The following is a 27547-nucleotide window of genomic DNA, read 5'->3' on the forward strand; positions in this document are numbered from 1 at the left end:
CACCCCAGTGTTCAGTTCACAACAAAATCTACAGCTGAATGCCTTGCAGTGCAGAGGGGGACTGTGTTTTTCCCTGCATTCTCCTCACGTGGATTTATGTTTTATCTCATATGGGTACTTATTTTTTTAATCGCCTTCAGTGGTTTTTTTACAATAGTGCAAACAAAATAGGTAAGGGATAAGACAAATTACTAAGTCATTTCAAAGAGCTTAGCAACTATGCTTATTTACTGTTTTAGAACTGAAGAGAAAGCTCAATCTATTTAATATTAGAGTAAAAGGTCCTTGGCTGCATTCCTGATGCCACCGCAAGCCACTGCTTATGGTCTGTCTCCTCCTCTAGCCTGTTGCTTCTCGACATACCAAACCCAGTCCAAGTCCTGCTTGCTGTGTCCCCTTCTGTTCTTATTTCCCCAACCCTGTCCATGAGTGAGATCAGTCCATCTTCATCCTCTGCTTGCTGGCTGAAATCACTTCACGGGATTCCTTCAAGCTCCGTCCAAGAGAAGGTGAAGAAAGTGACTTCACCATTTTCTTTTAATTTTTTAAAAATTTATTCCCTGGGAGTCCGGTGGTGGCGCAGTGGATTAAGCGCACGTAGCGCAAAGCGCTGGGACCGGCATAAGGATCCCGGTTCGAACCCCCGGCTCCCCACCTGCAGGGGAGTCACTTCACAGGCGTTGAAGCAGGTCTGTAGGTGTCTATCTTTCTCTCCCCTCTCTCTCTGTCTTCCCCTCCTCTTTCCATTTCTCTCTGTCCTATCCAACAACAAAGCAACGTCAACAATGGCAATGATAACCGCAAAGAGGCTGCAACAACTAGGGCAACAAAAAGGGGGAAAAATGGCCTCCAGGAGCGGTGGATTCATGGTGCAGGCACCGAGCCCAGCAATAACCCTGGAGGAAAAAAAAAATTATTCCCTTTTGTTGCCCTTGTTGTTTTATTATTGTTGTAGTTATTACTACTGTTGCTATTGATGTCATTATTGTTGGATAGGACAGAGAGAAATGAAGAGAGGAGGGGAAGACAGAGAGAGAGGGAGAGAAAGACAGACACCTGCAGACCTGCTTCACCGCCCGTGAAGCGATTCCCCTACAGGTGGGTAGATGGGGCTCAAACCGGGATCCCTGTGCTTTGCGTCACCTGCGCTTAACCCGCTGCACTACCACCCAACTCCCTGACTTCACCATTTTAATAGCTGCGTAGTATTCCACTGTTAACTAGACCACAGCTTTCTCAGCCACTCATCTGCTGTTGGGCACCTGGGTTGCTTCCAGGTTTTGGCTGTTACACATTGTGCTGCTGTGAACACAGGTGCACACAGATCTTTCTGGATGGGTGTGTTGGGTTCCTTAGGATCTATCCCCAGGAGAGGAATTGCAGGGTCACAGGGAAGGTCCCCTGCTAACTTCTGAGAGTCTCCAGACTGCTCTCCACAGGGACTGGACCCACTGACATGATATTCTAACCAGAAGTGAGGAGGGTTCCTTTGTCCCCACAACCTTTCCAGCATTTGTTGTTACTGTGCTTTCTGATGTCTGACATTCTCACAGGAGTGAAGTGGTCCCCTTTTTCAGAGTGGCCAGAATGGAACAGCAGAAGCCACTGGTCCAAGCAGCAGACAAGTAGAGACATTCAATCTGATCCCCCTCATTCATCCTGAGCAGGCCAGGCTGACAGCATGACAGCAGAAACCCCGTTGAGTGATGCTCCCAGCTCTACCGCTATCTCCTCTCATCTCTCAGTTAAGTTCCCACCTTCCCTCTTTCCTACCTGAAACCACACATTCAGGAAGTTTGAAGGAACTACTGCCAGTAATGGTGGTAATAAGGGGGGGGGCAGGAATCTCCATTTTCCTAACTAAATCAGCCTCTAACACCCAGTCCCCATTTGCAAAAAGGCATTGTGGCACTCAGCGGAACTTGTGCATCTGCTGGGTGGTCCAGAGTCAGAGTCCGTGATGCAGGGGCCCTTCACCTTGTGTCTCCCCCTCACAGGTACACATCCCCATCCGGGTCCTGGAATCAGGAGTCACCCGGGCTGTAATTTCTGGGAGGTGCCGTGGCGAGTCCAGTGCACTCTGTCGTTGGAGACCGTGCCCATGAAATCCTGTAACATCACCCCAACAGCCTCGTCATTTACGATTTATCCATGGCTCGTCATCAGTCTCAGAGGAGCTGTGGGGAACTTGCTGAAACCGAATCCGGCTACCTCGCATGGAGATTAGAATCATCTACAATCCATTGCCTTCTTAAGCTCCAAGAGAGCGGGAACCCTCCCCACTCTCTATAAACCCATATTTCTCCCAGGCCTGGAGACTCCGGGGCAGGGCTCCTCCTCCTGCAGGCTCCACTCCGTCTAGACCATTGGATTCTGCATCTGCTGAGCTCAACCAAATCAGTGCGGCCAGTGCCAAACGTTAGAAGAAGAAGTGCGGCCAGTGCCACCTCGACACGTTTCACCTCAGACTGTGTGCAGAGACACCCGGCGTGGATGGAATGTCAGCCCTTCAGCTCAGCACTCTGGTGAGACCGTTCCTGGCTCATCAGACTCCCCAGCCCCATATCATATCGGGTGGTCCACCTCCTAACACAGCCACAGAACCTAGACACAGACCAGGGCCCATGAGACAGAACACACATGCACATGTGCCCATAAGTTAGGGGAAAATATAAACACCTTACAGCCAGTGTGCACAATAGTTTTCAGTGACCCAAAATAGTAAGCAAGTAGAAAGACCAAAAAAAAAAAAGAAGAGAGTGGTCCAGGAGGTGGCGCAGTGGATAAAGCACTGGACTCTCAAGCATGAGGTCCTGAGTTCAATCCCTGGCAGCACATGTACCAAAGTGATGTCTGGCTCTTCCTCTCTCTCCTCCTATCTTTCCCATTAATAAATAAATAAATAAATAAATTCTTTAAATAAAAAAAAAGAAACCATGAAATGATGCTTATATACCTTCCCCATATTTGAGAGCTACCCTCTGCCCTGATCCAGCCTTCTAGCTCTATTTCCAACTCTGACACCATCTCCCTAGACAACACTTTTGGTCCACCTGGATGTCAGCAGTCAGGCTTGGCCACCTTGATTTATACCTAAAATAGACCTACTAGCTTTTGCCAAGATGGAAATCCCAAAATGCATCTGCTAGATTCGTGCCCTTAGGTTCCTGACTATTGAACCGTTTGTTCTGCTTTATATCTTACTGCTTTTTAAACCATCAAGTTGCAGATGCTGTTATGACACCATCCTGACTTCCCTGGGCAGATGCCCTCACCCATGTGTCCTGGAGCCTCCCCTCCCCAGAGCCCTGCCCCACTAGGGACAGACAGACACAGGCTGGGGGTGTGGATCCACCTGCCGACACCCATGTCCAGCGGAGAAGCAATGACAGAAGCCAGAACTCCCACCTTCTGCTCCCCATAAAGAATTTGGGTCCAGGCTCCCAGAGGGATAAAGAACAGGGAAGCTTCCAATGGAGGGGATGAGACAGGGAGCTCTGGTGGTGGGAACTGTGTGGAATTGCATCCCTCTTACCCTATGATCGTGTTGACATTTTTTATTTTATAAATAAATTAGTAACAATAAAAATTTAAAAAATCAGCTCCTGAGTGGAAGCTTTCAGGGTTTTTTTTTTCCCCCTAAGTTTTATTTGCTTATTTCATGTCAGAGAATGACACATAGACACATAGATCCAATTGCAAGAGCTCTAATTTGCAATGAGAGTGTTCTACCCACTGAGATACCAAGCCCATCATCCCACCTGCAAGGGGAAAGCTTCACAGGGTGGGGGGTGAAGCGGGGCTACAGATGTCTCTCTGTCTCCCTTCCTGTCTATCTCATCTCCACCTCCCCTCTCTATTTCTGACTCTCTATCCAATAATAAATAAAGATAATAATAAAAAGAAGTGAGGATATAAAATACAGATCCACTTACCCATGCGGTGCTGGGGCTCAAACCCAGAGTCTTACATGGAAGAGACATATGCTCTACTTGTGTGAACTATTCACCAGACCTACTCCCATATCTTCAAGATAGTCTGTGAAGTCTCTTACATCCCTAAGAGAAGAGGTGTTCGAGGAGGGGACCCATTCCTTGACTTCTTCTCATGTAACATCAGAGTTCCGAGCTGCCTCCCCCAGAGACGGTTCTATACATGAAATGAGCCTGCGTGGGTCAAGAACGTTATGATGCTTCAGATACACAGACGGTGCTTCTGGGGGGACCAGTTCTCATCACTTCACTCTCTGGCTCTTCTCGGGCCACCCTACAAATCACAAAGGCCACACCTCACTAAGGACGTTAAGCAGAATTTTATTTTAACTCGCCTTGTTGAAGCATATCAGTGTATCCTTAGGAACAAGGCATGTGTTTTTATTCAAGCCACGTAATTATTTGGAGATGGTCACATTTACTCAGAAAATGCCACAACAAACAAACCCAGAGACCAGTAATTATGGGGGGTGGGGGTGGGAAATGCACTTTCTCCAACAGTCCAGTGACATAAAGTGACATCAGGCAGTACTGTGGACCCAGAAGCTAGGCCTGCACCAGAATGCTAATGCCTCTACTACTGACTCTGCCCTGCATTGCCACCTTGTTGTACCTAAAACACACCTTTCTGGGGAGTCAGGCAGAGGCTCAGCGGGTTAAGTGCACATAGCACAAAGCGCAAGGACCAGTGTAAGGATCCCGGTTCGAGCCCCTGGCTCCCCACCTGCAGGGGGGTCGCTTCACAGGCGGTGAAGCAGGTCTGCAGGTGTCTGTCTTTCTCTCCCTCTCTCTGTCTTCTCTCTCCTTTTCTCTCTGTCCTATCCAACATCGAATGACATCAACAATAACAATAACCACAACAAGGCTACAGCAAGGGCAACAAAAAGGAGAAAAAATGGCCTCCAGGAGCAGTGGACTCATGGTGCAGAAACTGAGCCCCAGCAATAACAAAAAGCAAAAAAACAAAACCCCACACCTTTCTGCACTGATGTACCACCATGCAATACACCTAGACTGTCTTAGACTCCAGCCCTGCACCCATGAAGTTTTTATTTCTTTTTAATTACTATAACCTTCCTTCTTCAAAATCCACATTCCAGTAAATTCCACTCTACAAACACGACCACCCACAGGTCGGTCACTCCCTGGAGTTGCACTGACAGAGTAAAGATCTCGCTCCTCCTCCTCTCCCTGACCCTCCACCTTCTCCTCCACCCTCTCCTCCTCCTCCTTCTGCTCCACCTCCACTTCTTCCTCCTCCTTCTCCTCCACCACCTCCTCCTCCACTTCCTCTTTCTCCTCCTCCATCTCCTTCCTCTCCTCCAACTCCCCTTCCTCTTCCTCCTCTCCCTCTTCCTCCTCCCCTTCCTCTTCCACCTCTCCCTCTTCCTCCTCCCCTTCCTCTTCCTCCTCTCCCTCTTCCTCCTGCTCCTCCTCTTCCTTCTCTCTGAGAACATTTCTCTACTTCCTAAAAAATAAACCTTTGTCATGCAGGAAAGTGGGCCCTATCCTAAGGTTCCAGGACTGGGGGAAGTAGGGGCTCTATAGTGGAGATGTGAGGTTCCTGCTGTCTTAGGGTTCAAAAAGACAATGGATAGTTAATGTTATCATCACATTGTTTGGTAATTGGGTTAACTTTGAAAAGTCCTTTTGTTAGGGTTTGCTGTATAGTACCCAGTATCTTATAAATAGCTGTGCCACTAGTTGCTTCTGATCTACTTGGTCTAGGATTTTGAGAGAGTTCACATGACCAAGCAGGTGTGGAATGACAACCCTTCAGCTTCATTACTCAGGTGAGACCTTTTATTTCATAGATTTCTCTAATTCCATCCCAGGTGGATCACTTTCTAACAAAGACCCAAAACCTAAATATATACCAGGTTCTGTGAGAGAGAGCATATGCTCACACATATCCATAAACTACTGCAAAATATATACCTGAAAGCAGAAGTACACTAGAGTTTGCAGTGAGGACTCCCCAACATTTCATCTCTATGATTCCAACCTTTGGGTCCATGATTCTTCAACAATTTGTTTGGCTTTGTATGTTAACTTTCCTTTCAGCCACCAGGTTCCAGATGCCATCAGGATACCAGCCAGACTTCCCTGGACTGAAGACCCCACCAATGTGTCCTGGAGCTCAGCTTCCCCAGAGACCCACCCTACTAGGGAAAGAGAGAGGCAGACTGGGAGTATGGACCGACCAGTCAACGTCCATGTTCAGCGGGGAAGCAATTACAGAAGCCAGACCTTCTACCTTCTGCAACCCACAATGACCTTGGGTCCATGCTCCCAGAGGGATAGAGAATGGGAAAGCTACCAGGGGAGGAGGTGAGATATGGAGATTGGGTGGTGGGAACTGTGTGGAGTTGTACCCCTCTTATCCTATGGTTCTGTTAGTTTATCCTTTCTTAAATAAAAAATAATAAATAAACCTTTGTCACAAGGCTCAAAACAACCCCCCCACTTCCAGAAGAAAAGTGCTATTCTGTGCACCATCTCCACCCCATCCTCTTCCCCCTTTCTGGTGAGATACTCACTCTGTGGCCCCTACAAGATGGCAGAACACTGGCTATTGGCAGGCCCCCAAGAGGGAGGCTGGGGGTCCTCCAGCCGCCACCCAATAGCCCCACTTTTAGTCACCTGTCTCCCCACTCTGCACATGGAATAAACATATCAACAACATCTGAATGGTTTGTCCCTAGGACAACAGCAATCTTTCTGTAGCTGTTAACAACGTCTCGGCATCTTTATAGCATGACAGGAGGACTTCCTCAGCCTGTGTCTGTCTCAGGAAACCCCAGGAATGGGGAAGAGGCTCATTAGTCAACTGGAAACTAGGTAGAAGTGTGGACCACAGCACTTGGCTCAGGTAAAATGCATTTTCAACACTTGCATAGTAGAAGGGTTTTTTTTTTTTTCTTTTTTAGAGTGGGAAAAAAATGTTCTATTGTGCCTGGCTAGCCTGAGGGTGCTTCTTCCCAGGCACATGGTCTCTGGGTTGGAGAGAACTCTGCTGGAGCCAAGCTAGGCTGCTGTGCGGGAAAGGGATCAGGAACTAGCATCATGAGAGAGAGAGAGAGAGAGACTCTGGGACTTGCAGAGCAGGAACACACAATACCCTGCTGGATTTATTGATCTGCCTTTAAATATCTTCTGAGGCGGAAGTGGTAGGGTGGAAAAAGGAAGTATGTAGGATGAGGGGGCAGAGTGGAAAAAGAGTGTGAACCAGTGGGGATTAAACCACTGTGGGTCTCAAACAAAACAATGATTATGTAAATAGACCACATGTCAAGCACTGCAGGGGAACCTGACGTGACATGGATAGAAACAGAAGCAGAAATGTTGGCCAACACTATCAACTTGAGAAATAACATTTGTTGTCCTTGTTGTTGTTGGTGGTGGTGGTGTGTGTGTCTGCAAATGTGTGTGTGTGAGTGTGTGTGTGTGAGTGTGCAAATGTGTGTGTGAGTGTGTGTGTGTGAGTGTGTGAGTGTGTGCAAATGTGTGTGTGAGTGTGTGTGTGTGAGTGTGAGTGTGTGAGTGTATGTGTGTGTGTGTGTGTGTGTGTGTGTGTGTGTGTGTGTGTGTACAGAACTCTAGACCCTTTACCTTCCAGGCTGCCACCACCACCCCCTTCCCCATTTGATGGTCTGCCTAGACTGTGGTCAGGGTTGCACAAACTGCCCTGTGACCTCTGAAGGATTTATCCAAGAAAACAGTCCGCGTCATCAACACAGTCCCATGTCCCCATCAGTTACACACCCAAGGGGCTACTGAAATACAGATATATATGGAAATAATTCTGGACCACAAGACCAGGACACCCAGGACCTAAGACAGGCCCCCTCCCCACCCAGCATTTATTGTCAACAGTTAACTACTGGTTTGTTCTTAAGATACGATACTTTGTATTTGTCTTGCACAATATTGGAGATATAATTACATACTAAAAACACACTTGCTATTTGTCTTATGTCAAAATTGAACGGGATATTTTCCTGTGTTTCCATTCCTTCCATCTACCCAGCATGGGCTATGAACATGAAAACTATTTTGATGGAAACCCAGTTAGAAAATTCCTTTTATGGGACTGGGTGGTGGCGCACCTGGTTGAGCGCACGTGTTAGGATGCTCACGGACCCTGGTTTGAGCTCCCCAGTTCCCATCTGCAGAAGGAAAGCTTTGTGAGTGGTGAAGCAGGGCTGCAGGGGTCTCTCTCCCTCTCCCTCTCTCAACCACCCCTTCCCCTCTCAATTTCTGGCTGTCTCTAGCCAATAAACAAAAATAGCTAAAAAAAAAAAAAAAAAGGAATTTGTCTTGTAGACTGCACTAGCCAAATTAGCCAAATGTAGTGTTGGCTGTGGTTCTGAGAGGTTAGAGGAGAAAATCACTGATTCCTCAAACCAAAGATGAAGCAAGACAGAAGATTTTTAAATCAGAAGCTTCAAGATCATTCAAGGTGCAGTCAGAGACTTCATCCCTTCTTTTTCTTTTTTCCACAGTTTTTTTTTTCTTTTTAAAAATTATTTTTATTGGGAGTTGGGCTGTAGTGCAATGGGTTAAGAGCAGGGGGCACAAAGCACAAGGACCGGCTTAAGGATCCCAGTTCAAGCCCCCGGCTCCCCACCTTGCGTGACATGGATAGAAATAGAAGCAGAACTCACCAAAGGAGAAACGTTGGCCAACACTATTGACTTGAGAAATAACATTTGTTGTCCTTGTTGGTGGTGGTGGTGTGTGTGTCTGCAAATGTGTGTGTGTGTGTGTGTGAGCTCCACTTCCCCAGAGCCCTGCCCCACTAGGGAAAGAGAGAGGCAGGCTGGGAGTATGGATCCACCTGTCAACACCCATGTTCAGCGGGGAAGCAATTACAGAAGCCAGACCTTCCACCCTCTGCATCCCACAGTGACCCTGGGTCCATGCTCCCAGAGGGATAGAGAATGGGAAAGCTATCAGGGGAGGGGATGGGATACGGAGTTCTGGTGGTGGGAACTGTGTGGAGTTGTACCCCTCTTATCCTATGGTTTTGTGTTTCCTCTTTATAAATTTAAAAAAAAAGGTACAACTTAGAGTATTTAGTTATTATTATCTTTTTTTTGTCATGGCTGAGTCCCATGACTCCAGGTCAACTTGCATCAGACAGAAAGAGTCAGAGAGAGAGAAGAAAAGATCACACAGCACCCAAGGTCCCCCAATGTCTGGGGGTCAGACACACACCTAAGCTGCGGCCATGGCAATGCTGGCCCCTTCCCAGGTGAACTGTTTCCAGTCCAACCTACAGCACTGCAATTAGACATGAAGGCAAAATTCAAGGCTCAGCACCAGGCAACAGTTAAATGAGTTTGCAAATTCACATGATGTAAAATGACACAGGTATGAAAGACACACTTACAGAGACATATAAAGACATACTATTCAGCAACACAAAAAAGAGCCAAATCCTGCTTAAAAAATATTTGTAGGGCTAGATGATGGTGGGTCTGGTTGAGAGCACATGTTACCATGCACAAGGATCGGGGTGCAAGACCCCTGCCCCAGCCTACAGGGGGAAAGGTTCGTGAACAACGAAGCAGTGCTGCAGGGGTGTCTCCTCTCTCTCTCTCTCTCTCTCTCTCTCTCTCTCTTCCCTTACAATTTCTGTCTCTATTCAAAAGTGCATACATATATAAAATATTTTTTAAAATATATACTTTTTAATTTTTATTTATTTTCCCTTTTGTTGCCCTTATTATTTTTATTGTTGTTGTTATTGATGTCATTGTTGTTGGATAGGACAGAGAGAAATGGGGAGAGGAGGGGAAGACAGAGAGGGGGAGAGAAAGACAGACACCTGCAGATCTGCTTCACCGCCTGTGAAGTGACTCCCCTGCAGGTGGGGAACCGGGGGCTCAAACCGGGATCCTTACACTGGTCCTTGCACTTCTCGCCATGTGCGCTTAACCCGCTGCACTACCGCCTGGCTCCCTAAAATATATAATTTTAAGCATAGTATTCACCTACTGCTTTCAATTTCATTATTTGGTTTTAAAAAATTGGTAGTGTAAAACACCAGAAATAAACAAAACAGCAAAGCCTCTTCAATCCAGAGGCCTTAGGGAAGTTTGAGTTGAATTTTTCTAGAACATTCCCCATACCTGTGTTGAGAGTGGCAGCTCCTCTTTTTATTCCGTGACCTTTGGAAAGTGGCTCTACCACAGGAAACTGAAAATGTCTACACACAGCTGTGGTCTCCTTTTTTTTTCCTTTTTGCTGGAATCAGGAAGTCTTAGATTTCTTAATAACCAGGTCACAGACAATTACAGAAACTGCAAAGCCCATCTTTGTGTATGTGTCAAAATGAAAAATTATCCCAGTTAGACTATTTCTGAATCCACTGACCTTCCTTGAAGCCTGGCAGAGGTACTGTGTTTACATACACACTCTCACTGAGAAGAGCTTTCGCTGTCCTTCCAAAGAAACTGGAACTAACAGAATATTCCACAAACCGGGAGGTAACTAAGCAACTTCTTCCCTGCTGGAAAGGTAGGGAGAGGAGGTCCGGGCAGGGAATCTCAAGGTCTCAACCACATGTCAGCCTATAGGTTGAACCACTATCTGTAGATGAACTTTTTTTTTTAAAGTCTTAATATATGTTTATTGATTGCCACCATGGTCATCACGGGAACAAGCCTGCATGACTCTGCTGTGATGGTACACACCTTTCAATTCTTGGCAGTGAGTGAGAGACACAGAGGGGGAAAGATCCAGTGAGAGGAGGGAGACCTCAGCGCTGTTCTACCTCTTGGGAAGCTTCCTCACTCACTCACCTAGGTGTTCTCAAGTGGGTCCTGGGTCTCTGCATGTAGAGAAGCGAACACTGCACTGCCAAGATCACAGGCTGCCCCTGAATGTGTTAAATGAACTGATATAAAGCTTACTTTACTCATTTCCATGGGTTCAGTTTAATGTAACTCTGTTATGACTTCTTTATTTTCTTTATTGCGGGGGGTGGGGGGTCATGGTTTACAGTCGACAGTAAAATACAGCAGCTGGTCCATGTGTCACATTCCTCAGTTTTCCACGTCACAGTCTTAACACCCCACCTAGGTCCCCCTCTGGCATCATGTTCCAGGACCTGAACTCTCTCCCCCAGCCCAGAGTCCTTGACGTTGGTGCAACCCATCAATGTAGATGTGCTCTCTATAGCTCTGAGAAGTGGTTAGGACAATTTCCTAATATAGGCTCCTGTGCTGGAGAAAAAAATGGAGTGAAATAGGTAGTTTGGAAGGACCCAACAGGGACCCACAACCCAGGTCAGCACGTGTGGACAGAGAAGACGAGAAAGTTGAGTGAAAAGATGTTTGTTTGTTTTAACTGAGTTTGAGGGACACAGAAAAGTCAGGCCCAAGAGTGCTTTGCTAGCATTTTCAGACCTCTGTGAGTTCACAACCTTCCTGCCCTCACTTCCTCTGTCAGTCTTCCTGATCATTCCATCATCTCCTTCTCGCCGCTCCTTGGCACTTCTCTCTCTTGTCCTCTGCGTTCTCCAACATTACGAAATTCCCTGGACTTTGCAATCATCTGCAAATGAAGTTGCAAGAAGAAGCATTCCCTTCATCCCGTAAGCTCAGAACGTAACATACATTCATTGCACTGCAAATAATAGTGAACTTGGCAGTGATGAGAAACACCGTTGCATGGGAGGGGCTCAGCAGTGGGGCACGTGGCTGCCTTGTGTGAGGCCCTGGCTGTGAATTCCAGTGATTCATAAAGACTAAAGAAAAACACCGGGCAGGGTAGATGGCATAATGGTTATGTAAACAGACTCCCATGCCTGAGGCTCCAAAGTCCCAGGTTCAATCTCCTGTACCATCATAAGACAGAGCTGAGCAGTGCTCTGGTTAAAAAAAAAAAAAAAGAAAAAGAAAAAGAAAAACACCATAAATAAATAGATAGATAGATAGACAGACAAATAAATAAATAAAATTAGAATACAAGTGACAGGGTGGTGCTCTGTTCTCTGTGTTTCTCACAGAGACATCTTACAGAAAAGTCTGCTAAAAATACACAGTCTCGGGGGCCAGGTGGTGGCACAGCTGGTTAAACACACACATGACGGGTTCAAGGCCTCAGTCCCCAACTGCAGGGGCAAAGCGTCACAAGTACAGGGGCAGGGCTGCAGGTTTCTCTCTGTCTCTCTTTCTCCCTCTCTATCTCACCTTCCCCTCTCAATTTCTCTGTTTCCATCCAATGATAAAGAGAGAAAGATTGAAAAATACACAAGCTCTTCCTTTATTTCCAAATGACTCCATTGTCACTGTTCAGAGCAGACTCCCTTGGTACGTCCAGTTCCTTAGGCTCAAGATTGTCAGCTGAGCTAAGGAGGAACACAGGGCTCCTCTCAGACAGGGACCTTTTCTGAGGCTGCCGCCTCCTCCTCCCCATGCAGGCTCAGGGCTTCCCACTCACTCTCACCTCCCACAGCTCCTACGCCCCAGTTAAGAGCCATCTGAGGCCTTTTTGATGAGCAAGTCATTCTTTGATGTTAAACACTCTTCCACTTGTCTGCTTTCTCTTTGGAGAATAACTTATAAGGAGATGAGGTGCATCATGGCATTGTTTACAGTCTCTGCCTCTTCACACAGTACCCACAAGAATCTGTGGGCTTGGATTCAGAGAAAAAAAATCTGCAAAGTGAGTGAGGAAGTGAATCCCCGTAGCAGGGCTTAAATGTTCTTGTTAGATGAGAACAGTAACTGCATCTACTAAAGAAAAAATGCATAAATAACCCACAGAGAGGCTCACCACCAGCATTCTTTCTTTTCTCTTTTACTTTCCTCTTTTTCTTTTTTTCCTGCCTCCTGGGGCATGATGACAGCACTACAAATGCACTCCTCTTGGTGGCTCCTTTTTTTTCCCAATTTATAGGATAAGACAGAGAGAAATTGAGAGAGGAGAGGAGATAGAGAGGGTAAGAGAAAGAGAGACACCTGCAGACCTGCTTCTCTGTTCATGGAGCATCCCCCCTCCCCCCCCCCCCCCCGCAAGGGGCTCGAACCCAGATAACTGCATGGTTCCTTGCTCTCTGTACTATGTGCACTTAAAGGGTGTGCTACGGCCTGGCCCCCTCCCCACCCAGCATTTATTGTCAACAGTTAACTACTGGTTTGTTTTTAAGATACGATACTTCATATTTGTCCTGCACAATATTGGAGATATAATTACATACTAAAAACACGCTTGCTGTTTGTCTAATGTCAAAATTGAACGGGATATTTCCCTGTGTTTCCATTCCTTCCATCTACCCAGCATGGGCTATGAACATGAAAACTATTTTGACGGAAACCCAGTTAGAAAATTCCTCTTACGGGACTGGGTGGTGGCGCACCTGGTTGAGCGCACATGTTAGGATGCTCACGGACCCTGGTTTGAGCTCCCCAGTTCCCATCTGCAGAAGGAAAGCTTTGTGAGTGGTGAAGCAGGGCTGCAGGGGTCTCTCTCCCTCTCCCTCTCTCAACCACCCCTTCCCCTCTCAATTTCTGGCTGACTCTAGCCAATAAACAAAAATAGCTAAAAAAAAAAAAAAAAAAAAGGAATTTGTCTTGTGGACTGCACTAGCCAAATGTAGTGTTGGCTGTGGTTCTGAGAGGTTAGAGGAGAAAATCAATGATTCCTCAAACCAAAGATGAAGCAAGACAGAAGATTTTTAAATCAGAAGCTTCAAGATCATTCAAGGTGCAGTCAGAAACTTCATCCCTTCTTTTTCTTTTTTTCCACAGTTTTTTTTTTCTTTTTAAAAATTATCTTTATTGGGAGTTGGGCTGTAGTGCAATGGGTTAAGAGCAGGGGGCACAAAGCACAGGGACCGGCATAAGGATCCCGGTTGGAGCCCCCGGCTCCCCACCTGCAGGGAAGTCGCTTCACAGGCGGTGAAGCAGGTCTGCAGGTTTCTGTCTTTCTCTCCCCCTCTCTGTCTTCCCCTCCTCTCTCCATTTCTCTCTGTCCTATCCAACAATGATGACATCAATAACAATAATAACTATAACAATGAAAACAGCAAGGGCAACAAAAAGGGAAAATGAATAAGTAAATATTTTTTAAAATATTTTTATTTATTTATTATTGGACAGAGACAGAAAGAAATTGAGAGAGGAGGGGGAGAGAAGGGAGAGAGAAACACAGAGAGAGAAAGAGAGAGAGAGACCTGCAGCCCTGCTTCACCACTCCTGTAGTTTTCCCCCTGTAGGTGGGGACCAGGGCTTGAACCGGTCTTTGCGCACTATACTGTGTGTGCTTAACCAGGTGCGCCACCACCTGGCCCTGAGACTTCATCTCTTCTTAGAGCTGTGTGGTCATCAGGTTAATAGAAGTAAAGAGGGGGAGAGGGACGTGTACCAGATGGTCTCACTCACAGTGGGACTCAAGAAACTAAGAAAATACAGGCTGAGACATGCTCAGCTATGGTCTCTGGGGACAGATCCAAGGACTCTGAATAGGGTGAGGGGTACAGTGTAGGTGGCTGAGAAGGAGATGGGGTCTCCATGTCTGGTGATGGGGAAGAAGAAGACCATTGGTGGAGGCTGTGTGTGCTGACATTTAGCACACATTGTGACAACTAGCTTGAAATCACTGTTTCCTCAACAAAGTCATCTGCAAGGAAAAAAGCTTTCCTGCTTTATATCTTACTGCTTTTCAGCCACCAAGTTGCAGATGCTGCCATGACACCATCCTGACCTCCCTGGGCAGACGCCCTCACCCATGTGTCCCGGAGTCTCCCCTCCCCAGAGCCCTGCCCCACTAGGGAGAGACAGACACAGGCTGGGGGTGTGGATCCACCTGCCAACACCCATGTCCAGCGGAGAAGCAATGACAGAAGCCTGAACTCCCACCTTCTGCTCCCCATAAAGAATCTGGGTCCAGGCTCCCAGAGGGGTAAAGAACAGGGAAGCTTCCAGTGGAGGGGATGGGACAGGGACTCTGGTGGTGGGAGCTGTGTGGAATTGCACCCCTGTGATCTTATAATCTTGTTCATCACTATTCAATCACTAATCAAAAAAAAAAAAAAAAAAAACCTTTGCAGACCCCAGGTGTAGCACTGTAATTCAAAGGGTTTTGTTTTTATTTTTGTTTTGTTTTTTTTAATCATACCACTGATCAGCTCTGGCTTATGGTAGTGCCTGGGATTGAACCTGGGACTTCAGAGCCTTAGGCATGACAGTCTGTTTGCACAACCATGATGCTATCTCCCCCTGCCTGCACTGTAACATTTTTGAAGCCGAAAGGCCAAGCCTAAGATGACAAAGGAAGCAGTGGTACTAAGACTCACAAGGATGAAGGAGCCTTTTGGAATAATGTTTCTGCAACAGCTGCTGGGCTAAAAAATCTTCGCCACACCCTCGTCTCACCCTCCGCAGACTTGACAAGGTAGGCACAGCTGCGAATGACAAGAGCACAGATAGCTGAGTCTCCCAGTCCTGCACCCCGTTCTCCAGGACTGTGGGGACAAACGAGAGGTCACCTTGTCTCATAAGCCTGTCACCAGCATCCTGTCTCTTCACCACCATCACCACCACTGAAAGCTGGAAAGCCTTTTAACAAAGACAGAAGCATTTCACCCCGGCAGCTGAAAAGCTCCACATTAGTAAATTTTAAGGATGTGTCCTTCCTGTCACCTCAGATGAGAGGTGAAGGAGCCCAGGCTTACTGGCCACAGGAAACACAGGATGTAAGCTAAGGTCATGTGGCTTCCAGTGGAGGGGAGGGAGTGTGGAACTTAGTGGGGGAAAGGTAAGCCCCAACCTTGGTAATCATTATTAAACCACTAATAAGAAGAAAAAAAGAAAGGTGGTCGGGCAGTAGCGCAACTGGTTAAGCGCACACAGTGCAAAGAGCAAGGACTGGTGTAAGGATCCCGGTTCGAGCCCCCGGCTCCCCACCTGCAAGGGCGTTGCTTCCCAGGCAGTGAAGCAGGTCTGCAGGTGTCTGTCTTTCTCTCCTCCTCTCTGTCTTCTCCTCTTCCCTCCATTTCTCTCTGTCCTATCCAACAGCAGGAACAGCAATGACAACAAGAATAATAACCACAACAACTATAAACAAGGGCAACTAATGGGAAAATATAAGCTCCAGCAGCAGTGGATTTGTAATGCAGGCACCGAGACCCAGCAATAACCCTAGAGGTAAATAAATAAATAAACAAATAAATAAGAGAGAAAATATCTTTTAAAAGAAGGAGAAGGGAGTCGGGCGGTAGCACAACACGTTAAGCACATGTGGCACAAAGCACAAGGACCCTTGCAAGGATCCCTGTTTGAGCCCCCAGCTCCCCGCCTGCAGGGGAGTCGCTTCCCAGGAGGTGAAGCAGGTCTGCAGGTATCTGTCTTTCTCTCCCCCTCTCTGTCTTCCCCTCCTCTCTCCATTTCTCTCTGTCCTATTCAATAACAACAACATCAACAACAATAACTACAACAATAATAAAAAAACAAGGGCTACAAAAAGAAAATAAATAAATAAATATTAAATAAAAGAAGGGGGAGAAGGAAAAGGAGAGGAAGGAGGAGGAGGAGGAGAAGGAGGAGGAAGAGAGAGAGAGAAAGAGAGAGAGAGATGGAGTAAAGAAAACATAGGTTCTACTTGGACCAGCAGAAAACAACTTAGACATGCAAAGCAAGATTCCAAACACTTATTTGTAAAGTGTAAAGGGGAGTGAGATGATGAGTATTGACATTCTTTTAAAAAAAAAATTCATCTTTATTTATTTATTGGGTAGAGAAAGCCAGAAATCAAGAGGATAAGAGGAGATAGAGAGGGAGAGGGACACCTGCAGCCCTGCTTCCTCGCTCGCAAAACTTTCACCCTGCAGGTGGGGGCCAGGGGCTTGAACCCAGGTCCCTGTGAATTGTGACATGTGTGCTCAACCAGGAGCACCACCACCTGCCCCCAGGCATTCTTTTTTTCTAATTGGAGGGGAGAGGGTTAAGGGTCTACAGTGCAGCTGTAGAGACAGGGTACAATTACCCATCACCCCTTGCATCACGCTATAGGCTTGCAGGGGCCTCTCCGTGCTCTCGCCCTTTCCAGAGTCCTTGCTTCGATTCAGTCTAACACATCCAATCCAAGTTTTGCTCTGTGTTTTCCCTCTCTGTCCTCATTTCTTAAGTTCCACCTATAAGTGAGGAGATTTACACAAAGAAAACAAAAACATCCACCGGAAGACACCCATCATGCAGACTATGCTTATAGCAGCAGAGTTTATAAAAAGCCAGACTTTGGGGAGTCGGGCTGTAGCGCAGCGGGTTAAGCGCAGGTGGCGCAAAGCACAAGGACCAGCATAAGGATCCCGGTTCGAACCCCGGCTCCCCACCTGCAGGGGAGTCGCTTCCCAGGCGGTGAAGCAGGTCTGCAGGTGTCTGTCTTTCTCTCCTCCTCTCTGTCTTCCCCTCCTCTCTCCATTTCTCTCTGTTCTATCCAACAACGACAACAATAATAACTACAATAAAACAACAAGGGCAACAAAAGGGAATAAATAAATAAAATAAATATTTAAAAAAAAAAAGCCAGACTTTCAAGGTTGACAGTTCTACGATGATCATTTCCTATACAATGAAAAGCATCTCTCTTCAGGTGGGGAGAATGGATTGACCAGCCAACGCCCAAGTCCAGTGGGAAAGCAATTACAGAAGCCAGACCTTCCACCTTCTGCATCCCCATAATGACCCTGGGTCCACACTCTCAGAGGATTAAAGAATAGGAAAGCTGGGAGTCAGACGGTAGCACAGTAGGTTAAGCGCATGTGGTGCAAAGCACAAGGACCAGCATAAGGATCTAGGTTCAAGCCTCTGGCTCCCGACCTGCAAGGGGAGTCGCTTCACAAGCGGGGAAGCAGGTCTGCAGGTGTCTATCTTTCTCTCCCCCTCTCTGTCTTCCCCTCCTCTATTTCTCTCTGTCCTATCTAACAACAACGACATCAATAACAACAACTACAACAACTATAAAAATCAACAAGGGAAACAAAAGGGAAAATAAATAAATAAATATTTAAAAAAATAATTTTAAAGAATAGGAAAGCTTCCAATGGAGGGGATGAGATACAAAGTTCTGGTGGTGGGAATTGCATGGAATTGTACCCCTCTTATCCTTATGATCTTGTCAGTGTTTCCATTTTATAAATAAATTTTTTTAAAAGCATCTCATTCTTTGCATAAGGAAGATATTCAGGGGAAGGGGGAGACACAAACCCTGAGGCTTTATCAAATGTGGCATTTCTCTGGGTCATTTTCTAGTTTCTGCCCAAGTGCCCTGCTCTTCAGTTTCCACGATCTGCAAGCTGACAACTGAGGGGTGACTCCCTGGAGGCTGGAGGACGCAGAGGTCAGCACTCAGGGGCCAGTGAGGACATGGCCCCTAGGTCTGAGGACACAAGCTGTATCACCGAAAGAAAATGTCACCCAGGAGGGGCGAGGGGCGGCGTGGAACCAGAGAGAGAGAGGTCACGGCATCACGGCGAGGATGAGGAGCAGCAGGGAGGCAAGATTTAAAAGCAACCCCAGAAGGGAGTCCGGTGGTAGCGCAGCGGGTTCAGCGCAGGTGGCGCAAAGCACAAGGACCGGCCTAAGGATCCCGGTTCGAGCCCCCGGCTCCCCAACTGCAGGGGAGTCGCTTCACAGGCGGTGAAGCAGGTCTGTAGGTGTCTGTCTTTCTCTCCCCCTCTCTGTCTTCCCCTCCTCTCTCCATTTCTCTCTGTCCTATCCAACAACGACAACATCAACAACAACAAGAATAGAACAACAAGGGCAACAAAAGGGAATGAATAAATAAAATAAATATTTAAAAAATAATAAATAAAAGCAACCCAAGGACAAAAATGACACAGGACAACAAGCCAGCCAGCAAAGCCTAGAAGTCATCAGACAGCCTACGTCCCTGGGGACATGTGCTCTGCTGTCCCCTTGAAGCACACAGAGGGGTCACCCAGCAAGAGGCAGCCGGGGCAGGCTTCCGGGGCTCCAGCTGAGCTGAGGGAGGAGAAAGGACTTCGATTCACACCCTGCCAGCTCCCAGCAGTGCCATCTCCTCAGTCTCCTGCCCAGTTTAGGTCAGCTGACTCACCTTCTCCATCTCCCACCTCCCCTGCCTCCTCTGTCTAACTCAGGTCCCAGAACTGACTTTGGATGATGGAATTATTTTTTCATTAGCAATTTAATACTGATTTACAAAATTATGAGGTCACAGGAATACCATTCCAGACTGCTTCCACCACCACAGCTCTGTGTCCCCATCCCCTCCCTTGGAAACTGCAGTGGTTCTCCCAAGGTCACAGATATGGGTTGGCTATGATTTCTAGAACAGACCGCCTTGATGGCATTTTTTTAAAAATTTATTTATTTTAATATTTATTTTATTTATTTATTCCCTTTGTTGCCCTTGTTGTTTTATTGTTGTAGTTATTATTGTTGTTGTTGTTGTTGGATAGGACAGAGAGAAATGGAGAGAGGAGGGGAAGACAGAGAGGAGGAGAGAAAGATAGACACCTGCAGACCTGCTTCACCGCCTGTGAAGCGACTCCCCTGCAGGTGGGGAGCCGGGGCTCGAACCAGGATCCTTATACCAGTCCTTGTGCTTTGCGCCACCTGCGCTTAACCCGCTGTGCTACAGCCCGACTCCCGATGGCATTTTTTTTAATGAATGCTGTTCCCCTGTGGTCCCTGGGCTGTAGCCTGTGTCCTCACAGAGTGATGTGTGTGCGATTTGCTGGGTGAAGTCACTCCTGACCCCAAGAATTGGTAGACTGATTTTGTAGAGACCCCCTAACGTCAAGGAAGAGTCCCTTTCATTCTGAACTTTGCTAGGTATTTACTCCCCACAAAGCACAGTGTTCGTGCTACTCCGCGTGGACATTGGGAACTCTGCGGGCACAGCAGGTCACCCAGGGCACATGTGAGGCACACAGGTCTCTTCATGTGTACCCAAGTTTCCCTGACATGACAGTGGTGGTTCATTACATCACATAAGATTAAGAAGGCTTTCAGGTCTCTTATCAGACAGTGAATGCCAAAACTGAACTCTGCCATGATTCTTTATTTCCTGAGATGATCAATTCCATTTAAAAAAAAAATGCTGGGAGTCGGGCTGTAGCGCAGCAGGTTAAGCACACGCGGCGCAAAGTACAAGGACCGGCATGAGGATCCCGGTTCGAGCCCCGGCTCCCCACTGGCAGGAGAGTCGCTTCACAGGTGGTGAAGCAGGTCTGCAGGTGTCTATCTTTTTCTCCCCCTCTCTGTCTTTCCCTCCTCTCTCCATTTCTCTCTGTCCTGTCCAACAACAAAGACAGCAGCAACAACAATTAATAACCACAACAATAAAACAAAGGCAACAGAAAGGAATAAATAAATAAATAAATAAATAAATAAATGTTTTTTTTAAATGCCGTCAAGGCCGTCTGGATCCCCTTGACAATATCTATGTTGAGCAGAGAAGCAATTACAGAAGCCAGAACTCCCATCTTCTGCTCCCCCCCCGCCAAATAATTCTGGTCCCTACTTCCAGAAGGGATAAATCTTAGCAGAAGATGATCAGAAGGCTCTGAACCCCAATTCTATCAGAGAGAAGGGGGGCAGAAAGGAAGGACATTCAAAAGTAATAAGTGTAGGTGTGGCTTAGAAAGGAAGAGAAGACAGGACCAGAGGGAAAAAGGACAAACATACAGAAATATAGACAGACAGCATTCTCCCTCTCCCTCTCTCCCTCTCCCTTTCCCCCTCCCCTTCCCTCTTCCTCCCTCTCCTTCTCCTTTTCACTCTCCCTCTCTCCCACTCCTTCTTTTCCTCTCTCTCTCCCCTGCCTCTCCTTTCCCTCTCCCTAGCCCCATCCTCCTCTCCCTCACCTCTCTTTCTCTCTCCCTCTCCCTCTCCTTCTCACCCTCTCCTTCTCCTCAAGACTCTCTCTCTGCTCCTGTCTCTTTCTATTTATTTGTTTATTTCCCCTTTTGTTGCCCTTGGTTTTTATTGTTGTTATAGTTATTATTGTTGCTGTTATTGATGTGGTCATTGTTAGATAGGACAGAGAAAAATGGAGAGAGGAGGGGAAGACAGAGAAAGACAGACACCTGCAGACCTGCTTCACTGCCTGTGAAGCCACTCCCCTGCAGGTGGGGAGCTGGGGGCTTGAACCGGGATCCTTACTCCGGTCATTGAGCTTTGCACCACATGTGCTTAACCCGCTGCACTACTATCTGACTCCTAAAGCCAAGACTCCTGTCTCTTTCTTTTTTTAAAAAAATTATTATCTTTATTTATTGGATAGAAACAGTCAGAAATCAAGAGGGTAGGGGGAGATAGATAGATAGATAGATAGATAGATAGATAGATAGATATGGACCTGCAGTCCTGCTTCACTGTTGGTATGCATGAGACCCCTTCTGTTTCATTTGGTTTAAATCCCCCCTGCTTAACACTATTCTATTTACATAACCACTTCATTCTATTTACATAACCACTGTTAACAAGTTCCACCCTCCCTCCAGGGCATTTGTGGTTCAGTGATAGGATTCTCGCCTGCTCTGCCCCCTCCTTGTCACACTCTGATTTTCACCAGTCACTTTTCTCTCCACCCTCTCTATGTCACATCCTGTTTCCACCCTACTTGGCAAGTATATATAAAGACAGCATTGTGAGTTTTACTGTACCTTGAGTTTAGCTTAGCTCGTCTTAGATTGTGCTGCGTCCTGCATGAATAAAGAGATACTGCCTACAGCTCAACCATGAGTCCCTGGTCGTCTGTTACCCGCCCGTGAAGCCAGCCCGGCGAAAACAACATAACCCGTCGAAAACAACACTTCACCACTCATGAAACTTCCTCCCCTGCAGGTGGGGACCAGGGGCTTGAACCTGGGACCTTGTGCACTGAAATGTGTGCACTTAACCAGGTGTGCCACTGCCTGCCCTCCTCCCCCGTCTCTTTCTAACTAAATTCAAAAGGAAAAGAAAAAGGAAGTGAAAGCATCAAGTCCTCTGAGAGCAGTAGAATCTTGCAGGCACAAGGCCTGGGGGGGGGGGGTGAGAAAAAGAAAAAAAAAAGAAACTTCAGGGATGCTAAAGTAATATAGAATAATAAAAATAAAATAAAAATAATTAAAAATAAATATAAAATATAAAAGAAAACATACTGAAGGATTTCATGAAAGAATCTCACATTTCCATGACAGGATTTTTATCCCCCCTCTGGACGTGTAGGCCCCATCCCCTGATGCTGAAGGGTTCATGCAGTGAGCGCCTGCAGGGACTGTACAGCTTCTGCTCGAGATGGAACAGAAAGTGCAGGTCTTTCCTGGAGACTGGCAGGGTTCACAGCGCCTCAGCGTTCCCAGGACCTGACCTTCCCCGGAGAATGTAGGACACTCCATTCTGAATCAGGGCTTTACAAGTGCATTTGTTCTCAACAACCAAAGTGGATTTGCCCGTCTCCCGGGGAACTGCTGAATGCCGGCCACTGAAGACGGTGCTGAAAATGGAAGTTATTTTGGTGAAATGGAACACGGCCACTGTCTACACTGGGGAAGCTCATTCTGAATCTCAGGAAAGGAAGACGCAGTAATGGGGGAGTGGTGGGGATTGTCTATCTATGTATATATGAGTGTGTGTATGTATGTATGCATTGGACTGTTCTACCAAATATGGCCAGAGCAGCATCTAGGAGAACATGGTCTACAAGAACATGATTGCGGGAGTCAGGCTGTAGCGCAGCGGGTTAAGCGCAGGTGGCGCAGAGCGCAAGGACCGGCGTAAGGATCCCGGTTCAATCCCCTGGCTCCCCATCTGCAAGGGAGTCGCTTCACAGGCGGTGAAGCAGGTTTGTAGGTGTCTGTCTTTCTCTCCCCCTCTCTGTCTTCCCCTCCTCTCTTCATCTCTCTCTGTCCTATCCAACAACAATGACATCAACAACGACAATAATAACTACAACAATAAAAACAACAAGGACAACAAAAGGGAATAAATTAAAAAAAAAAAAAAAGAACATGATTTCACTAAAGGACCAAATAACTGTACGGAACAATGAGAGGAAGACACTCATTGAGGATGATTTTAACATACACTCCTGGAAACTTCCATGAGAATGAAGAAGGTGGGATAACATACTCTACCTAGCACCTGAGGAAGATGGGTTCTGGAATTGGTACAACCTGGAATGTTCCTCCTCATGACCACAGAATGTGAGCTCAGGCCTCCAGGGATGCAGAGGTCACACAGGCTCCTGTGCTGAATATGGGCCCCAGATCAGATCGATGGGGTTTAGAGTCAACAATATTTATATGATTTTTTCGTATTTTGGAGCTACTCTCTTCCCTGATCCAGCTCTCCAGTCCATTTTCCAGCCATGAGACTATCTCCCCAGACAATAATCTGCATCCACCTGCATATCAGATGTCAGGCTTAGGCAAAAATTAATAAAGTCATGGGCCCTTTGGAATAGACCTAAAATAGACCTACTAGCTGTTTCCAAAATGAGACCCCAATCTTCATCTGCACTATTCCAGCCTTTAGGTTCATGATTAGTCAACAATTTGCTCTGCTTTATATTTTAACTCTTTTTCAGCCACCAGGTTCCAGATGCTACCATAATGCAAACCTGACTTTCCTAGGCAGACAACCCCACCAATATGTCCTGGATCTCCACTTCCCCAGAGCCCTGCCCCACTAGGAAAGAGAGAGACAGGCTGGGAGTATGGATCCACCTGTCAACACCCATGTTCAGCGGGGAAGAAATTACAGAAGCCAGACTTTCCACCTTCTGCATCCCACAATGACCTTGGGTCCATATTCCCAGAGAGATAAAGAATAGGAAAGCTATCAGGAGATAGGATGGGATGTGGATTTCTGGTGGTGGGAATTGTGTGGAATTGTACCCCTCTTAGCCTATCGACTTATCAGTGTTTCCATTTTATAAATAAAAAAATAAATTATTTTTTAAAAAAAGAATGAAGAAGGTATACTCACAAGATGAGGATAAGTTGTGGTCTACATATACACAAAGGAATACTACTCAGCTGTGAAGAGTGATGAAGTTGCCTTCTTCACCTCCTCTTAGATGGAGCTTAAAGGAATCCTGTGAAGTGAAATCAGCTAGAAAGAGCAGGATGAAGATGGGATGATCTCACTCATGGACGGAAGTGGAGACATCAGAACATAAGGGGATACAAAAAGCAGAATTTGGACTAGAGTTGGTGTATTGCACTGAAGCAAAGAATTCTGGGGGCAGGATGTTCGGGTCCTAGTGCTGGTACTGGAGGAGAACCTAGGCTGGGGGGGGGGGGTGTTTTGCAGAAAACTGAAATGTTACACATGGACCAACTACTGTATTGACTGTAAACCATTTATCCTGATTTAAAAAAAAAAACAAACACGTGGCACAAAGCACAAGGACTGACTGAGGATCCCAGTTCAAGCCCCAGGCTCCCCACCTGCAAGAGAGTCACTTCACAGGCGGTGAAGCAGGTCTGCAGGTGTCTGTCTTTCTCTCCCCCTCTCTGTCTTCCCCTCCTCTCTCCATTTCTCTCTGTCCTATCCAACAAGGATGACAATAAAACAACAAGGTCAACAGAAGGGAATAAATAAATATAAAGAAATAAATATAAAAAATTCTCTATTTCTCTCTGTCATATCCAACAACAATGACATCATCAACAACTATAACTACGACAATAAAACAAGGGCAATAAAAGGGAATAAAGATTATTTTGAAATCATTGATTTTAAAAAATCTGAAATACTGGGAAAAAGTTTTAAATTACCTTTGCTTTATGCAAATCTGGCCCAGTTTGAAGCGGTCTAGAAGTGATTTTCAGTCTGTTCACGTATGAAAATATCATGCTTGCTGCTTAAACACATCCTATGTCATTCTCAATAGTTCCTCCCAGGGTTTCAACTGAAAGCAGGTTAAGAGCGTGGGGAGCCTCAGTCTGAACTGACCCGTCACAAGTAAAATTATTTTGACGAACCTTTACCCCAGGTCTGTGCAGCCAGAGCATTGAAGATCATCAAATATCTCAAAATAAGCTCTTCAATGATTAGCCCTATGTTTAGGGTGAGGGCCAACCAAGGTCTCTTAAGCAGAGGTACAGAACAAAAAATCCAACCATTCACAATGGGCCTACATTTCTCAACACAGCCATTTGTTCAGTCAACTTCAGGAAGTTCCTGAGTTTGGGAGGAGAGGACTGCACAGCCCGGCGCTAACAGAACGAGGACACAGTCTTCTCAGAGACACCTGGGGTTCAGCAGGGTTTTGTACCTGAAGAAAAACCCCTTGAGAAGCTGATTTTATTCCTTCCTTCCTTTATTTTTTTATAAATGGAATTTTCTTTTTTAATTACTTATTTATTGATGTATTGATTTATTTGATAAAGACAGCAAGAAATCTGAGGGAAGGGGTGATAGGGAGGGAGAGAGACAGAGAGACACCTACAGCCCAGCTTCACCACTGGCAAAGCTTTCCTCCTGCAGGTGGGGCCAGGGGCTTGAATCTGGATCCTTGCACATTGTGGCGCTCAACCAGGTGTGCCACCACCCGGCCAGTCTTTCTTTCTTTCTTTCTTTCTTTCTTTCTTTCTTTCTTTCTTTCTTTCTTTCTTTCTCTCTCTCTCTCTTTCTTTCTTTCTTTCTTCCTCTTCTAGTTGAAGTCTGGGAAAAATTCATTGCAACTAGTTCACACTTTACTGATTACTTTCCAACAATACCATCCTAGATAACATTTACTTCAAAACTATTTTAAGTTTCTTTTTTAATTTTTTATAATTTTTATTTATAAAATGGAAACACTGACGTATACAATTCCACACCAATTCCCACCACCAGAACTCTGTATCCCCTCCCCTCCCCAATAGCTTTCCTATTCTTTATTTATTAATGTACAGAGACAGATAAATTGAGAGGGGCAGGAGGAGGACAGAAAGGAAGACAGAAAGCCCTCTTTGATCACTCCTGAAGCTTCCCCCCTGCAGGTGGAGATCAGGGACTTGAACCGGTGTCCTTGCGCACTGTAATGTGTTTTACTAGCTGTGCCACCATCTGACCCCGACACCACAAACTTTTGCCAGATGAAGGTGATATGCTTCCCAAGAGGGGAAAAAAAAAGTAGCCCCTGGATGTACCCAGGATGATCAGATCATTCACACCGGGAAATTCTACAGTGTGGCTAAGACAAGACCCTTCTCAGTGCTGGGATAGTGGCTTCAGGCACCTATTTCATGGAGCCTCACAACAGCTGCTTGGGGGAAAACTGCCACCTTGATTCACAGATGCAGTGAGAGATGAAGACCCACACCTCAGTTCAGCCCAGTGACAGTGGGGCTGCTGACTGTTGGGTCTCAGCCTCACCATCTCCGCTTGGACTTGACCACGAAGGGGCGGGAGGTGATGGGGAAGGGCTTTGCTCGGTCTTGCTGCGGGACTGTGCTGTGAAATCGTCTGTTCCCAGTGTGGATGTTGGGGCTGTGGAGGACGAGGAGGCAGGAGGAACTCAGTCTCAGATTCATGAGCTCAAACTCTGAGCTCCTCAGTCTCAATTCCCCTTGGAAGATAGACTAACAAATTATCTAGGACTTTCTTTATATATTCTCCCTTTTAAAAAATGAATCTATTATGATTACTATTATTATTTGTTGGGTACAGACAGAGAGAAATTGAGAGAGGATGGGGTGGTAGAGAGGGAAATAGACAGAGAGGCACCTGGAGCCCTGCTTCACCACTTGCAAAAGCTCCTCCCTTGCAGGTGGGGGCCAGGGGCTCGAACCTGGGCCCTTGTGCTCTGTAATGTGTGTGTCACCACCTCTTATATAATCTCCTTAGCTTTATAACTTTAGTCCTTTTTGGTTCTCCTTTTCACTGTTAAATCTGCATTTGCTTCTATTATCTATTCATCCATCCATTCATCCATGAAAACATCTATCATTTGTATACTTAAATGTTTACAACATTTTATTATATATATCTATCATCCATTCCACTTACCTATTGTATATCAGTCATTTATCTACTTATAAATCTATCATCTGTCATATCTGCTTATCTATATTCCTTTTTTAATTGTTGTTATTGATGTTGTTGGCTAGGACAGAGAGAAATGGAGAGAGGAGGGGAAGACAGAGAGGGGGAGAGAAAGACAGACACCTACAGACCTGCTTCACCGCCTGTGAAGTGACTCTCCTGCAGGTGGGGAACTGGGGGCTCGAACCAGGATCCTTAGTCGGTCCTTGTGCTTTGCACCACATGCCCGACTCCCTTATTTATACTCTTGTTATCTAACTATATATTCATTTTCCATAACACTGAAAAATCTAAATTCATTATAAAAAGTGGTGATTGGTTTGCCTGGGTACTAGTTCCAAGGGATTCTGGTACAGTTCATTTCCTATTTATTCCTGGGGGAAGATTGGCTCCTAACAGATACAGCCCTGCCAGCAAAGCCCTAAGACTTGGGCCAGGTACTAAAGATTTATACCAGTGTGTGACACGGTCATTTTGCTACTTGTTGCAATTTTCACTTAAATCCCAGGCACCATCCTAATTGCCTCCAAAGATTTC

At 46.2% G+C, this 27547-nt stretch overlaps 1 protein-coding gene across 1 annotated transcript in view; it reads right to left on the reverse strand.

Annotated features, from left to right (window-relative positions):
• The window catches only part of NALF1 (NALCN channel auxiliary factor 1), a 566278-nt gene that overhangs the window by 425080 nt on the left and 113651 nt on the right, over window positions 1–27547 (reverse strand). The gene's annotated exons all lie outside the window — the stretch shown is intronic.

Source organism: Erinaceus europaeus, chromosome 5 (assembly GCF_950295315.1).
Source record: "Erinaceus europaeus chromosome 5, mEriEur2.1, whole genome shotgun sequence".
In the NCBI taxonomy this organism is placed as follows: domain Eukaryota; kingdom Metazoa; phylum Chordata; class Mammalia; order Eulipotyphla; family Erinaceidae; genus Erinaceus; species Erinaceus europaeus.